Raw genomic sequence first — 16,366 nt, 5'->3', positions numbered from 1 at the left:
GCTAAAGAATTTGAGATTTTTTTTAATAAAAAATCCTTCTTTACATATCACAAACTACTTTATAAAGCCTAAGTTTCAAACTGCTCTTCTGCTATAACAATGATCCACCATTGAGTACTTTTTTGCACCACAAGAGTACTTTAATCTATATATTGTTCAACTTCAATTGAAATTTCACTTTCTAATTCAGACTAATTTTCATATTATTTTGTGTTATTTGTTCAGAGCCAGATTATAAGTAGAATCAAGTCAATGGATCACAATTCAAACACTGGAACAGGCTGCCCAGCAAAGTGGTTGAGTCACCATCCCTGGAGGTACTGAAAAGTGGTGACCTTGGCAATGCTCCATTGATGGTTGGACTTGATGGACTCTCAAACATCTTTTCCAACCTAAATAGTTCTATGATTCTACAAATTCAGCTCCTATTTATTCAAAAATCTTACTAAACCAACCACTGTATATTAGAAACATTTTATAAGAAATTGTTTGAGTAAGAATGCAGGGCTAAACACAGGCTTCTCAAAACCCATGTGATATCAGCCTATTGCATGAGCAAATCAACAAGCACCATGTTTAGTTGCATAAAACTATTTTAAAGCCATTTCCAAGCCTGCAGGTTGAGTTGCACTTGTGATTTGGGAATCAGCCTGCACATGCAATACATAAGTCTGGTCCTAATTTTCTATTACAATTTGCCAGTATAATGAGAGTAGATTCATAACTCATTGGCACATGATTCATAATGGAAATGTTAGAATAGCTTCAGTGTGCTGAGGAGTATGTTCAGGTTACTGGTGTTCAAAGCACCATTTGGGGGGTGGGAAGTTTAGATACTTCCCACCACTTCGAGACTTTCAGGCAAACAACCAAAAACACGATTCAGGCAGGGTTGGCAGAACTATCTTTGCTGACCCAGAGCATAAGGAATTAATCAGCATCATGAGAAATATGCAAGTACAGATTTAATAGAAGGGAACCAGCCATTTGTTGAGTCTGCTGGGTTTATCACGTGTACAGACTCCATCAATGGACACACATGCGTTTTCTGGTTTTCTTTTGTTTTTACAGTCTCCTTTCTCCAAATCAGAGAACTAAAATTAATAACCTCAAAACCAGCTTGAGTTGCCAAGAGTCTTTCCTGGCTTTACTGTAAGTCTGGGACAGAGAAGATTTAACGTGAAAAAATTCAGGTTGGGAATGACCTTCTGCACTGATTGACTTTAGTGGAATGTAAATGATGGGCAGTAAATCAGGAGACCTGCACACTGCTCAGTGAATCACACCATTCCCTTCAATCCCATCTAGAGGGAGAGACATAAATCCTCCCAGTTCAAGCTGGGCCAGGAGCAGCCCTTTATATTTCCAATTAAAGATGTCCTGTCCTTTGCCCAGCACTCAGTTGGGACACTGCACATTAATATGGCAATCAGCAGCCCAGCAGTGGGACACAGGGACATCACTGTCTCTGCCATGGCCATCCCCAGGCTTCCTCCCTGCTGGATGGAGCAGGGTTTGGTGTGACAGGCAAATCCCAAGAGGTGAGAGAGAACCCTTCATAAGAACTGATTTTAATGCCACACTGCCAGTTGGCAATGGATTTTGGTGATCAGGGCTCTCACACCAATCCTCTGGGGCTGCAGGCTGGGTGCAGATGCTGCCCACCCCAAAACAAGCACACAAGAGTCCAAACACAGCCTCATGGCTTCAATACCCATCAATTACCACCATGTCACTGCCAAATCTGCAGCTGGGAGGGTCTGTCTTATGGGAACAGCTTTGCTCTTCTGTGAAATCATGGGACAGCACAGCCCCATGGCTGAGAGCCCTAAGGGACATTCACAGCCACCACCAGCATCCCTCTGAGCCCCCTGGTGATGGCTTTGGGGTCCTGGAAGGGGACTGCCTCTGCATGAGAGCCTGCCAGCACTGACCAGCCCTCCTGCTGGGCCCTGCATGTCCCTTGCTACCCTGCCATGAGATAAAGGAACCCAGGAAAAGAGGAAGGGGCCAGGGAGCTGAGGGTGGTGGCCACTTTCTGCACCAGTTTTGGAGATCATCCTTGTGAAAAGGAGTTTCAGCACATGACTAAAAGACAATAAAACTTCACAGGCAACTACAGGGAAAGTGACTAATGAGACAGAGTCAAGTTAACAAACTGGCGGGTTTAGGTGCTGGAAATGAGGCGTGGACAGGCATAAAAGGTCCCATCACAGTGAGGACAGGCTGCCTAGAAACAGCAGTTGGGAAAATTATTTTTGTTGCTGTTTTCACTAGTTTGGCATCAAACTGTTATCCACCCAAACAGAGTTGAATGAATTCTCTGCCTTTTCTAAGTCCTCCTCTAATTCCTTCTGCAAGAATCAGGTTATTTAAACCACCTCATTACTCTGATACAGCTGCTTTTGCCCAGAGCTTTTGAAAGGAGTGGATGGAAAGAGTGGACATAGACCATAACAGTGGGATTCAACACAGTTAGGAGCTGAGCTTGGTCTCTCCAAGCTGCATTGAATGTAGTTCAGCCACAGGTCCAGGGCTTTAAGGCTTGGTGCTATCAACAATGGACAAAATGTGGGTATCTGGTAAATCAGTGCCTCTCTCCATGGCTGAGCTGAGGATTGCTAACTTCTGGCTTAAATCATATGGACAGAGAAAATGGATGCCAGTGACTTCTCTAGAGAGTGGGTTAGAGTGATGCTGAGGGTGGGGCAGTGGTTTATCCTTATTGCAGACCAGCAGGCATGGAGTGTTTTTAAAAACATGAGCTTTTCCCCTACAGTAAGCAGATAAAACCTGTTCTACCTGCAGAAGGTGGTGCCTTGTAACCAGTTTTTTTGTTTGTTTTGAAGGGGTTTTTTGTTTTGTTTTGGGTTTTTTTGATGGGGTTTTTATTGGGTTTTTTTGTTGTTCTTGTGTTTGTTTGTTTGGGCTTTTTTTTTTTTTTTTGTTAACTCCAAGGAGGATTTACCTTCCTTAAAAAGATGAAGAGTAAAATCCTGGATCCAAAAGCATCTCCTCCCGCACTGGCCACCTTACCCCACCCTGCTCTCTCCAGCACTCCATAGCTATTTTTAACATCTCATTTCCTCACATTATGGCAATTTACATACTTAAACACATCACATTATCGTCCAATATATAAACAAAGTGAGATAATGCACTGTAAAGAGACTATTAAAAAAACCCTGCAGATACACACACAGGAGCTTTTGGAAATCAGGCAGTTCTTTGAAGCAAAGCAGTTGTCCTGTATCAGTAATGGGAGGATTTCTCAGCAACACTTTACAATAAAGCAGACTTAATGAGAGCCGAGCAGTGGTGTAATTCCTGTAGAATTGCATATTGAAAGCTACATTCATACCCAAGGAGCCCATCAGGACCAGTATTGTTAGCATGAATGCTGAAGGAATTGCAAAATGAATTGCCATTTTGTTATCAAGTGCTTCCGATTGGCTCCATCCTGCCATCTGTGCCACTGGGAGGATGGGAAGCAGCTCAGGTCCGAACTTGGGATCTCAAAGGTGGGTCAAGGGGAAATTTTATGCTGCAGCATCCTCTGCTTCTCCACTGAAGAAGTTCAGTGCACCTGCCTTCCTCTCACTGTACTGGGAGGAAAAGCCAAAACAGAGAGAAAGCCAAAACAGATTGCCAGGTCCTGGGAAAGGCAACTTTTTGCCCTTCAAGTGAAGGGGCAACACAATTTATTGATGAGCCATGCAAAATCTAGGGATAGATTTAGAAAATCTAGGGATAGATTTTCTAGATAGAAAAACACCACTTAGAAACAAGAGACTGCAATTTATCTGTCTCTTTTGGGGCTCCTGCAGCCTTGTCTACTTCCTGGTGTTGCTACAGTAAATGTTGTAAGGAGTAAAAACTCAGAAAGTTCCCCAGAAAAAAAAAAGGAATGTGCAGTTCATGTCTCATTTAGCTCTACAGAGAAAGAATAGATATTAAAACTATTGGAGTGATTTAGAAGCCTAAATTACATTCCCAAAACAGGCAGATCACACAGAAAGTCACTCAACACTGTTCAAAACCCAGACTTAGCTCATATATGTGCTTAATTATTGTATAGACATGCACAAAACCATTTTTTAAAGTTTTCTCTATTTTTAACTTCTGTTGGAATAGTCATGATAAAAGAAATCTTTAACCAAAAAATGTCTTTGTTTCATCACCTTGTTCTATAACTGAGGTACTGACACTCCAGTGAGTTAGATTTGATCTCTCTACATCAATTCCCACTTCTGTCTTTATTTACAATTCCCTCTCAGCCTTCAAGATAAAGAATTACTGTATTATTCATCTCCTTCTGTTGGTATTGCCACATTGGGATGCTTTCCAAGGAGCAAAGCCTATTTTGACTCTTGGCACAGCCCTCACACCACAAATAACCTGGAAGCTGCAGAGCTCACACGCCCTTGGAGCCCAGGAGTCGCACCGAGAGCGATCCGTGTGTGCACACAGGAGCAAACCGCAGCACCTTTCATCCCCGCTTCTTTTCAAGGTCTTCCAGCCCGACACCTCCCATCCTGTCTGTCTGTGCCAGGTTCAGCCAACAGCCTGGGAGAGGCAGTGCTGCCTCCTTCCAAAGATGTGGCATCCAGCTGTGAGGGACCGGGGGAAGGCAGGAGCAATTCCAGAGGTTGGTGATGCCCAGGGCACCTCCCGTCAGTGCTGGGGCTCTGAGGGGTTGTGCAAGTTTGCTTTAGGGTGTGACTTTTTCCTTTTAACAGTTTCAGAGCTCTAATAATGGTGGGGTCAAGGACATGCTGATTTCATTTGAGAGAAACTGAGGCTCAGAGACAAAAACCCTTTGGTCTAGAAGGGTTTATACCCACAGCACTTGACAGGATGGAGCCAAACAACACAGACTGGAATGAATTAATGACAAATGACCTTGTCCTCACAGTCATGCATCCAGGTTGTACTTTGACCATGCCAAAGCCATCACTTGGCTCTGTCCCCTTGCAATTTCTTTGTGGCTCGCTATAAGATCCATGCCAAACTGATCCATCTCAGATGATGAACATGTACCATGCAAATGTTGCTTATAAGTCCAATCCCTGACAGTCAAGTTATATGACAGAGCAGAAAGAACAAGTTTTTAAAAATTAAATTCTTTACATTTACAGTACTATAAAAAAAAAGTTTAAATATTTCCAGATCTACCAGAAGAATTATTCAAAATAAGTTTATAGGTCTGACTCTCCCATACATCACTCTAAATCAGAGGGGATTTTGCTAGACCTGAATGTAAATAATTTATGATCGAATGGGAAATACTCTTCATGTACCAAAAGCTTAACAATAGTTCCCTCTCCAGAAAAAAGGCCCCAGTTTAGCAAAGCACACATTTAAGATCACAACTATTCAATTGAAGCATCATGTATTAAATACAAAAAATTTAGTCACCTTTAGGAAGGCTTGGTTGTAGTTCCAGCACTGGCAATAAATAAAGGTTCCTGTACTGCAGGCATTGCTCCCAGCCCTCTGCCTACACCCACAAACACTTTGCCAGCAGTACACACAAGGGAAGGTGTTCATCTTCCTTTCAGCTTCATTGCAACTGAGAACAACTTGATCCTGCAACACTGGCTCACAAGAGCACTTGTACAGGGCTCCAGTGAAATGAGAGGTCAGGGAATGCTTTAGAACGAAGCTCAGACTTAAAGATATTTGTGTGATAATTTGAGACAGATAACCCTTTCCTGTCAGTCAGCTTTTCCCTCCTAAAAAGGAATTGAGCACCATATCCAGGGGGTGAAAGAGACTGACCCTTCTATTTAAAAATGTTAAACCTTTTAGCACCATGTCTCTACCTGTAAAGTACCTGGACTGTACCTAATATGAGTCCTACAAATACAGCAATGATTCAATAAGGGCCAATTGACAAAAAGCTTCAATGCCCCCCCTTATTCTTTCCTTTGAAATAAGAGAGGGAGACAGGCATCTCTAAAATTCTGCATTTCAAAGTTATCCTTTTTCCTTTTGTTGGGTGGTGGCAAAATCAGACTATTTAAAGAATTGTCTGATGATATTTTAAAAGGCTTTGGTTACACCGCCTTGGGGAGTTGAGTAAAACAAAGGTAATTCAAAGATAGTGCACAGGTTTGTGATCTGTCTCAGCTTGGTTGCTCTTGCCCTTAATTGCATGCATCCTTCTTGTAGGGATTTCAAAGGAAAGTTCAGCACCTGAAACACTGATCCCTGCCTCTGCATTGGGAGCAAGTTCTAACCCACAATTTATGCACGTGCAGCTCAACTGAGCCACTAGGATCAGCCTCAGGTACACACCACAGGCCAGATGTGCTTGGGCACTCCCTGAAGGAACCCCTGGCAGCACATCCTGCCAGGCTTTGCTCCATATTACTCCTCAAAACCAGCATGCACATAAAATACATGAAAGAAATCAGGAGACACACGTACAACCTGGTGTCCAAGCCATAAGGATCTCCAGCCTCTTTGCTGTGTCCCATCCCCGCTTCCCATTGGAATCCTGACCCAGTTGCTGAGCACAGAATTCATCTCATCTGACTGAAACAAATAAAATAGGGACACCTACATGCAGGTACATCATTGAGTTCCCCTTCATGATCAGTAGGGGAAAATGGTGTTTCCAGAGCAGTTATTTTCTTCCAATGAGGAACAGAGTAAACCCCAATATTCCACAAGTGCCTGCTTCACAGTGCTTCACTCTGGCTGTGAAGGCAGCACCAGCTCCAAGCCTGCAGTTTAAATGAATCCCACCCCTGTGGACTTGGGCTGGGCCTCATGAGAGCAAGTAAAAAACTCCCATTCTTCTCAGTAGGCCCCAAAATAGGTGTCTAATCTACCTTATATCTTTGGGGTTAGTATTTTGCTGGTTTGAAGCAGGGCGGGGGGGGGGGGGGGGGGGGGGGGGGTGTTAACATGTTTTTAATTTTCAGCTGCTTTTAGCAGTTTAATGATTCCTTCAGCCATCATCAAAACACAATGGAATCAGTCCAGTTCAGTGCTCCAGGCCTGGGAGCTCTGCACCAGGCTGACTTTTTTACAGCTCCATATCCCCTCAATTCTTCTGAAGAACAGACCCCGCTATGCTCTGCTTTCCTGAATTTAGTACTACAATCAACTCTTACCTCTCTAGACATCAAGACAACTCATTTAAGCACAGGAAATGTTACATATTAGCACTAAGAGAGGACATAAATTTTCCATTCCTGTTTCAAGTAACTTGAGGAAATACAACATATTTTCCATCTATAATGCATAGTTTGAATTCAGATAAATGAGGTAGAACATTATATATGCCTGTTCCACTAGCAAAAAAAAAAAAAATCCTCACTTTTTGAAGCTATAAAAAACTACTGTTGCCAAAACAATAAAGAAAAATCCAACTTAGAATTCAGCAGGCACACTTCTGCAGCCTTTCAGTGCATGGGCCAGAGCTTTAGACCAGGTCCAGTTGTGAGCCAGCACCAGGCTCAGGCTCAAATCTGTGCAATGATGAGACACAGCCAGATGTGAGTGGTGACACTAACATGCATGGTGACACTAGCATGCAAACCAGTCCTGCTCTGAAGCTGGAGAAAAGAGGATTTTTGTTTTACAACACCCTCATTAAAGTACCTGAAGAGGTTTCAAGAAGATGCTGGATTCTGACAGCAAAGGCACACACATCATGAACAGCACTGTCCTTCTGAGGCAACAGAGCTCACATCTTCCTGCTATTTATCTTCATTGCCATAAGTGGAATTTCCTTATTTATTGAGGTGGGGAGATCTTTTGCAGATAGTTAGGAACTGATCTGTAATGTACACACACAGCATTTGAGCCTTAACAGTTAGCACTGAGAAAAACTTTTACATTCAAGAAGTCTTCCTGCACGCAGGCACTAAAACTAAGTCCAGCAATTAGCAGTGCAAGCTATGTTCTGTCCTAATCACAGTTTGAGGAACCAAACAGAATCTATTTTATGGTTCAAAAAACACATGTCTCTTTCTTTTATTAATCATTACATTTTTCACTTTTGGTTGGCCCTTATCTTCCCCTGGCCTATATCACTTGGCTGACAAAATTTTCATTATTTAGAGTTTTCCTCTAGACACAGGACTGCTTTGCTGCATTTGAAACGCAGCCAGAGAACACTCAGCATGGAGACCTTTCACAAAAGGTGGTTTTTGCCAGCTAGAAGGGTGGAGATGGCTACATTTGAGAGTTTTTGTGCTTCCTGAAGTGCCTTTTCACCCGCAGTGTAAATGAGTGGTGACCTTCTGTTCTGATCCACAGGTCTGAAGCAGAAGGGTCCTGCACATTCTTATAATTTCCGCAGGAACTGGTGGGATGCCAAATTCATTTCAGCTGCTGAAGGAAGCTGCCATACCTCAAGTTCAACAGACTTAATAGCCTTGAGCTCACAACAGAGAGCTCAATGCTCAATAATTGCATTATTCTGTATGTTGGATGGTGCATAAAATGCATTACACCAATATTTAGGCTATCGTGGACCTGACTAACCCATCAAGAATTGTGCCAAAACAAAAAGAAGTTCGACTTTGAAATGCCCAAACTTGGCTCTGCACCAGTTAGAGCACAGCTAAAATAAATAAATAAAATTAATCTAAGTTATCTGGTTATTTAAAACAAAAATAAACCTGAAATGATTGTGATTCCTATGTATTCTGCTCTAATACTTAATGAAAAAGAGTGAAAGTAAAACCAGAATGTAGTTTCAAAAGAAAAATCAAGAATGTTTCACTTGAAAAAATCACAAATAAATCTTTGTACTTTGCTTTCAAACTGAGATATCATGAGAACAATGATAATTCAGCAATTTATTCTGATTTGACAGAACTGAATTCAGGTGGACGTCTACCAAAGCTTGCAACAAGTTTGTATTTTATCTTCAAATATCTTCTTTACAGCATCCTCTGCATCTATCAACCCCTGACCACCATGAGAGTTATTCTCTACAGTCAGAAGTAAAATAGGAATCAAGCTGCATATCTCCATATTCTGTTCAATCAAAAGGCCTCTGATTTTAAAAGCTTGTATTTTACAATAAATTTACATTCCAAATTAAGTAATGCCCATGATTAAGGCATCATCCTGCAGTGATAACTACACATCAAATTATGTTCTGTTATTAAATTTGATGAAAGTTTTTCCTTTTTGATTGGTGCTGTCCATGAGGCAGAATTAGGAATGCCTTTAAAGGAGCCCCTTTCAGAGTAAGAAGTGCCCCTACTTCCTGCCACACAGTCTGTGTAAAACCATTTCTGGGCACAAAAAGTCAGTGCTGTCAGAAATCCTGCCCGGACACCACAAGTATAGAATACCTCAGAACCAGACAATAAAATCACTTTGAAATCACAAACTGTTCACCCAGCTTTCACTGGGAAGTGACTGGGAGGGCAAGCAGGCAGTGATAGCTGGGGCACTGCTGAGGGCAGCCCTTGCCCACTGCTGGGCACCATCTCCACCTCTGCTCTCAAAGAAAATCCCTGCGCTCTCCCACCTGTGTTGGGTGGCCCTGGCCCCCAAAGCTCACTTGGCAGTTTCAAACCTCTTCAACCTCCCTGTGATATAAACCAGCCTGTGATAAATTCAAATCTCCTAAGTCCAGAAACAAAACCATGTTGATATGGGCAGATTGTAACTATGAATATTCAAAGTATCTCCCTTTATTTCATAAAGGGCCTCAGCTATCTGATCCAGGAGAAAGAAGAAGAAAATTTTAATTTTTTTTTCAGGTATGCCATTCTTTTATTGAAAAAGTTGTCTTAGCTCTTCTCATATCAATATTTAATATGTTTACTTGATTACTGATGATAAACTGATCAATTAAATGTTATCCCAATGATATTGAAATGCTGTTAACAGGCATTCCCTCTTTCAGGACCACTCTGCACTGCAGACAGCATTGCAAAAGAGGCAGCAAAACAACAATTATTTCAAAGGGAAATACTTTCCACGCACCCCAAAAAGGGAAAAATATAAAAATCCTGGATATTAACACCCAGTGATGTTTCCAACCAGAAGCATATTTTCATTCAAATATTGTTCTTCCTACTGCTGCAAAATGTGCTCAGAAAAAAAACCCATGACAAATGCTTGTAATATTTACAAGATGTCACAGCAGTAAAGTATTAATATATTTCCTCCTTGCAGAACAACAGTGTACTCCTATTTCCATAGAAATACGCCCTGGGTTTATCAGAGCCGCTCGCTGTGTGCCGTACGAGCCTTTCCAGCACACACTCTGCACCCAACTCTAACTAGGACTGCTGCCAATACAATTTGTACTACAGTAATCTATTAGATTCAGCCAGGCTTGCCTGAGCCTGAGGGGCTGAAACAGAGCAGCTACACTGGGAGTGTTTTGTACAAGCCAGAGCTGAGAGGGAGAGGAGGAGGGCGATGCCATCCCAGCGTTGTGCCAGGCTGGGCTAGCACTGAGCCCTGCTCATCCCATGGCTGGGGACAGCAGATCACAGCATCTCCCCCTCACTGCCCTGCAGAGCCTCCTCACTCTCCTCATGCTGAATCAGCTCCTTTCAACCTCCAATTCTTCCTTAAACTTCACCAGAGCTTGAGCAATTTTGCCTCCACTTTCAAATTATCTGAACTTCAAAATATCTGCTGGGCAGAAGCACGATTCACCATTTCACAAGTCCTACATTTGCAGTGTCTCCTTGCCTAATCCTCTGCCCTTCTGCAGCTCCATAAGGGTGCTGAGAAAGCAGATACTCCAGTTGCAGATGGCCTCAGGCAAGCCTAGGTTGGTCGAGGTCAGTCACATCTGGCAGCTGTGTTTTGCCAGCCCTGCCTTCCTGCTCGGAGGCAAACAAGCAGCAGCTCACTCCTTTGCTGGCCTCCTCCCAGGCCAGGCTCCCTCTGAGGAGCTGAAGGTCTCCTTTCCATCCCAGCCAGTCCTCAGCTCAGCTTTCCTCTCATAGCTCTTCCCCAAAGCTTGGTGTTGTCTTAGGTGTTGAGGACAGGGTTGCTGAATTTTCCATTTTTTTGGTCTCTTTTCTTAGTTCATACCAAGGTGTAATTATTGGCTCCATGAGGCAAACTTTCAGCCCCAAGTCTCTCAAAGCCCTGAGATAAAACAAGTGACACCAGTTTCTGGGGATTAGGGATGAAGCCACACAAACTCAGAGTGCTCTCTATCTGGGAAAACAGCAAATGTGCACCCACTCTGTGCCCCTAACATCAAAGAGCAGAACACAACAACTGAGGCTTCTCCCAGCACTTCCAAATGCTTCATGGGCCAGCACTTGCTTTTACTGTTATTCTTATGCTTCTGAAATAAACAACATGGAAAACCCCAATGCTAATTGACAACAGCTTACACAATGACAGCCAAATTAATGAAGCTTGAGATCAGAGTGGAAAGGTTTCAATTATCCACATGTCCTAATACAAGGACAAGGCTTGGAGTACCCTGAGCCTGCCTGCTAACCAAAGCTTCTCTCCCAGTATCCCAAAGATGACAACTTAGTTATTATTAGCAATTATTAACATCCTCCCAGCCTTTAGAGTTAACAGTTTTACCTCTAAAGTTACCATTAACACTTAATGTTAGAAACTAAAGAATTTCACTTAAGTTAGATTCTTTTATCTGAATGAGTCAGCCTTAATTTTTCAGGTTTGGGCTTTCTAATAGCTGAAGTTTTCATCATTGCTTGACTGCTGTTTTCATTAGCTGATACTGTTGAAAGTTAAAATACACTCAAGACTACAACATTCATTTTACAAGTCTTCTTAAGTAAGGTTTGGGTGTGTAACCTGCAATTAGACTAGAAAATGCACTATAAAGTGAATTTATTAGCATTTGTAAAGGGGAAGTCAGAATGATCTGACAGCTTTTTTCCCCTGTTACTTCAAGAAGTGAGAATTTACTAAAAATAGTGTGAAGTAAGGAAAGAGTTGAAAGGAACATGAAAAGGGGAAGGCAAAGGGAATAATGGGACCACATAAATATTTTAAATACCTATTTGTATACCATGCACTCCACAGAGCTACCACATATTACAAGGTTTCCAGCTACAATGACATCTGACCATGCTTCCCTTTGTCCTGGAGGGAACACACTCAAGTAGTGCAGAGTTTATAGAGGCCAGGAATGAGCACAAATACAATCCAGTGACCTCCACTGTCCTTGTCACTGACATGTGATATTTATGCATGTGAGGCTAATCTGAAGCCTCTCTCAAGCTCCCATTCATCATTAGCCCATCAGATGCTGACTAGACCATATATCTCTACCTGGATGCTCGCTAATCTTTGACTATTAAACAGGGATAAAACACAAATTTTATACTGAGGGCTTGTCACTCAACTATTTGGATCTACTTTGTGGCCAGCTCCTTTTGTAAGGAAGCTGAATGTAGCATTCACCTAGGGCTTGTTCTGGGCACAAAATGCTGCTCAGCAAGAGCACTCACAAGGCAAATTCCCAGGTTTTATACACCAGCATGGATCTGCTCACTCCAATGGAGTCATGCCAGATCGTACCAGCTGAGGATCTGGCCACACATTTTCAAGATACTCCATCAATTAATTAAGCTTTATAACAACCTTGCAAGGTTCAGCAGTACAAAGTGAAGTGGGAAAAGTGCAAGAACTCCAAGCCAACGGCGCACAAGGAAATGCAGCTTCCCAAAGGGCAAATGTCTTGACTGCCTTGCTTTTTAACTGTACATTCCATCCTTCCTGAGTCAAAACCCCTCTCTAAGCTCCATAAAGCCAAAAATAGTTGAAACATCAGGCTGCAGCATTAGGAATTAAACCTGTGGGCTCTGTACCCGTGTGTGAGATTGTGCAGGAGCTAAGAGATCAAGTTGGGCAGCTCAGGTTGTGTTAAGTTCACCCATCTGCTCAGCCTGGCCACAGAGAGATGCTGAGTTGCTTTATATTCATTACAACAGTCAAAGAATTATCTGCTATTGAGGACAATAACTGCAATATTAGAAATTAAATGCTTACATTATTATGTTGTTTTTCCTAGCATTTAAAAGAACAGGGCAGAGTCAGTAGAAATCCTCCTGCTTCCCCCATGTGCTTGCAGAAGGCAGCTTGACATCCAGAAGTTTTGAAACTCACAGAAATACCTCTTTTCCACACACTGTACTGAAATGGTTTGTTCTTATTCAGTAACACTGACAAAAACACTGAGACTAAGAACAAGTGAAAACAAGCTTACAATGGAAGGTTGGAAACCTATGAAACTACTAAGTTCTCTCCCTGCATGAGCAAAAACCATGGAATTTCACCCAATTTATAATAAATAAATAAATATTAAATAATTATAATAAGTAATCCAATTTATTTCTTGGATAAATCATCCAATAGCTCAGCTATTCCAAACTGTGTTTTATTGCCCTGTGCCCACTCAGCCTTAACCCAACTCATTGCACTGGAGGAAGGAGCAGTAACATTAATAACTTCCAGTTTTGCTGGACTTGCAAAGGGGCTCTACAGCCTGTGCTGAGAGGGCTTGGGAAGGCTCCTGGCATTCTCTCCTGCCTTTGCACATCTTCAGCCTCGCCCAAATTACCCCACTGTAGTACTCCCTTCCTCATGCATCACTTTATCCTGCCTAAAGTGGAAAAGGCAGCTTATTCAGAGCATCCTCCTAGGCCACAGATCCTGCCTGGAGAGATGAGTGAAGAGCAGCTGGAGCAAACCCCACCACCCAAACCCAAACAGCTCCCACACTCCTCCCATCCCTACCCTGCACAGTGCAGAGCAGGAGCAGCTCTTCAAAGGCACATCCTGAGCATCAGCTTGACCTTCAGCACCCCCGAGCAGCCTCAGGCTTTATCTGAAGGAGAAAAAACATCCCACCAAATTCCAATCAGAGGCTTTCAAAGCGTTGGCAGTTACAGAACAAGCTCGGAGGCTCTGCTGTGCCACAGGCAGTGCACAAGGTTTCCGGCTGTCGGGCCCAGTGTATAATAGGTCTGATTTATAGTTACCAGCATGGGACTTGATTCGAAAGCTCAATCACCGTGACTTCTCACAGTGGGGTTTGCATGCTGCAACGGGCCTCAAAATTGGAGAGGAATTTACCTCCCGCTGCCGAACATTACATAACAATCAACAGAAAACAAGCGGAGAGCAGCAGGAGGTCCCCATCATTAGCCTGCACAGTCATGTTAATGGAGATGTACACACACTCATCTATCTGCACTTATTATGGAGCTTGCCAGACTCTGGGATTACACTGCAAGAAGGAGTCTAGGGCACAGAGAGACAAGATACAGGCAAAGAGCTTCAAAACTCCGCTCAGCCCACTGAGATTTCCACATTACATGAGAGACTGGGGTCTGGGAGGTCCTGTTGCCACATTTCTCTTCACAGAGAAAAGCAAGGCACAATTCTTCCGAGGGACTTCTGAGATTCACATTCTCTGAACCTCAGAGAAAGGGAAAACACAATTCTTATCACTTGCTGTGCCTGTGCTGTGCCAAAGTAGAATGCAATATGGAGATTGTTTACCCACAGTGAGGATGTTTTGTTTCCTTGGCCTGTCAGGACCAAGAGTGAGTGTGTGTGTGTGTTTGTGTGTGTGGACTGTTGGGTGACAGTCACAGGATTCAGTGCAGAGTGTGTACAGGGCTAAGTGTTTGGCAGATTCAGTTTTAGATGTACAGAATAGTATAGTGTAATAAAGTAATTAATTAGCCTTCTGATACCCATGGAGTCAGATGCATCATTCCCTCCCCTTCATCGCCTTTGATTTGCGATAAGGTCTGAATCTCATGTGTAGCAAAATGGCTCACAGAGGTTTGGAGGTGTATGTGACCTTGCACTGTGCAAAATGCTGCTTTTCCTCTACAGAAATAACAGCTCTGCCTTCACCTGTCTGCCTCTTTCCAGCCTTGCTGCCAAGGCAACAGCTCCACCTCCACTAAAGGATGCCCACAAAGTTTTCTGAACTTCTGTCAGTATGGCCACATCGGTCTGCATCCCAAAATAATCACAGACTTCAATGCCAATTAGATGGTTCACATTAGACAAACAGTAGTCCCTGTGGGGATTCCTGCTGCCCTGGAATACAGAGAAGGACAAAAGCAAAAGTCTAACATAATTTAAAAAGCCATTCACATCAAAAGGACTCATTTTAAACATAATATTTTGGGTAACAGTAGCTTTGTTTTCTTATTATATATTGTCTTCAACATCACAAGACTACTTCAAAACATTACTAAATCTCTTAAGACTGAGGAACAAAACTGTTTCATTTGTGGGCTTTTTAAAGAAAAAAGTGCTTGAACACCTGATGTGACTTAGCAAAGGTGAACAGAGTCAGAGCAGAAAACAGCCACATCACATTTTCTCTCCAGCCACCACTTTGACTTTTATATATATTCCTGTTTCATTCCCAAGCCAGCAATTTATTGTTCCTCCCTCATGGTGTAAACCCTGCAAATTCATTCTAAAATTTGAGTATACAAGGTTAAGAAAAGGTCAAGACAGTCCAAGTCCCTCTATGCTAATTTAACATGAAGGAGGCAATCCATTTCCCCTTCCCAAACATGCATTAAATGCAGAGCATCTCTAATGGCCCAAGAGTTTTCTCCTTGATGTTTCAAATATTCTTTCTAAATCACTAAGCTATGGATCTAACTTGTGTTATTTCCTTTAACAAAATTAGAAATGACAGCTTTAAACAATCTTAATGTTATAATCAAATCAACAGGAATGTCATTAGCTTTCCCAATTGCCATTTTTCTTTTCTGATTAATATTGTGATTCCTGTAAGAAACACCCTTTTCTTAACCACTATAAACAACCAGTACATTAACCCCATGCAGACTGACAATTTCTTCCCTGTACTATTTACTAACCAAAGGAGAGGTCTCACCATTTCTCCCCTACCTGCTCAAAAATGTTCTGTCTTTCTCCCTGTCAATAAATTGACCCAGAAATATTTGCAAACTATTGGTCATTTTACATTTTAAAATGAAAAGCCCCCTGCAGATTCAGCCACAAATTGATCTGTTTGCACAAAGATCTGGAATGTATCTGTTGCAAGGACTAGACAATACAAAGACAAAACTGTCAACTGAAGAGCCCCTGGCTTATTTCTGAATATTTGTCTTTTAGACAGCTCAGAACACCAAGCAAGCTGCACTGTTTACCCATTTCAGACCCTCTTTAACCTGAATACTTCTATTAAGTTTGTATGGGAAAATAAACTGGTCGCACTGAGAGCTAGAGAACCATAAAGGACTAATACATAACTGAATTAAGAAAGTGGCCAAACACTTTTAGACTCTACTTTAGCTATGGTAAAAAGAGCTGCCTGCTTAGTGGATGTTCAATGATCTCTGAAAATCGTGTGTTTAGCTATAACATCACTAAATTG

The sequence above is a fragment of the Agelaius tricolor genome, unplaced genomic scaffold, assembly GCF_023055355.1.
Source record: "Agelaius tricolor isolate 1412-34295 unplaced genomic scaffold, bAgeTri1.0.p SCAF_23, whole genome shotgun sequence".
NCBI classification, from domain to species: domain Eukaryota; kingdom Metazoa; phylum Chordata; class Aves; order Passeriformes; family Icteridae; genus Agelaius; species Agelaius tricolor.
The sequence above is the reverse complement of the archived record's forward strand: the minus strand, read 5'-3'. Positions refer to the sequence as shown.